At 52.9% G+C, this 970-nt stretch overlaps 1 pseudogene; it reads left to right on the top strand.

Annotated features, from left to right (window-relative positions):
• Positions 1–408: 408 nt before the first annotated feature.
• Positions 409–757, top strand: LOC132219385 (cyclin-dependent kinase 2-associated protein 1-like; annotated as a pseudogene).
• The last annotated feature ends 213 nt before the right edge of the window (positions 758–970 follow it).

Genomic DNA, 970 nt, shown 5'->3' with positions numbered 1-970 from the left:
AATCAGGGAAGCCATTGGGACCTTCACAAAAAAAACAGAAGGCTGAAGAGGAAGGATACTTCCCAGAGCGGATTAAAGAACAGCTGGCAGCCTTGAAGAAACAACATGAAGAAGAGATCCCTCATCATAAAAAGGAGATTTGAGTGTCTGCAGAAAGACATTGAACAGCACAAGCAGAACACCAAGAAACTGAAAGATCATGATACTGCGGCAGTGTCAGGGTGAGGGGACGGCCATATTTGCCAGTGTGCTCGAGCTGTCAACAACAAAAAGTGTGCGGGAGCTGGGCAGGCACACAGACAGGGTCACAGACCCCAGGCCCACCTCGCCACTGCCTGGCCTCACTTTCACCGCTGCCGGTGCTGTTTCATGGGGCCTGCGCCCCACTTCGGGAGGCAGGGGGTAGAGGAGGGGATGTCTTACAAACCAAACTTGACCATGCACATGCCCGCCACCTCCATCAAGGCCTCTGGGAGCATTCACCCGCCTTCCACCAGCATGGCAACGTCTTCCCAGTACCGCCAGCTGCTGAGTGACTAGGACCAACATCTCTACCACGCAGGGAACAGAGAACAGCCAGGCGCCCCAGAGTAAATATGCTGAGCTGCTGGTCATCATCAAAGAACTAGGGAAGGAGATCTGACTCACGTACGCGGGCAGCAAGAGCGCGATGGAGAGACTGAAACGAGGCATCATCCACACGACAGGGCTGGTTTGGGAGTGCTTGGCCAAGATGGAGGGGAACACCAGGTCCTAGCCCCTAAGTCCGCGTGAAAGGCTTTCCTTCTTCTTCCAAGAAGTGACAGCTCATGCTTGCATCCCCTTCAGATGAAACTTGGTTTCAAAATGGTAACAGCTTGGTTTCTCCTCCCCGTGCCCCTCCCGTGGTTCATCAGGCTCTGAACCTCTCATCGCTGAGATGGAGAAGAGATTTTTGCAGTTATTAGATTTAAGCGTTAGTTAGGAACTA

The sequence above is a fragment of the Myotis daubentonii genome, chromosome 16 (genome assembly GCF_963259705.1).
Source record: "Myotis daubentonii chromosome 16, mMyoDau2.1, whole genome shotgun sequence".
NCBI lineage: Eukaryota > Metazoa > Chordata > Mammalia > Chiroptera > Vespertilionidae > Myotis > Myotis daubentonii.
The sequence above is the reverse complement of the archived record's forward strand: the minus strand, read 5'-3'. Positions and strand labels throughout refer to the sequence as shown.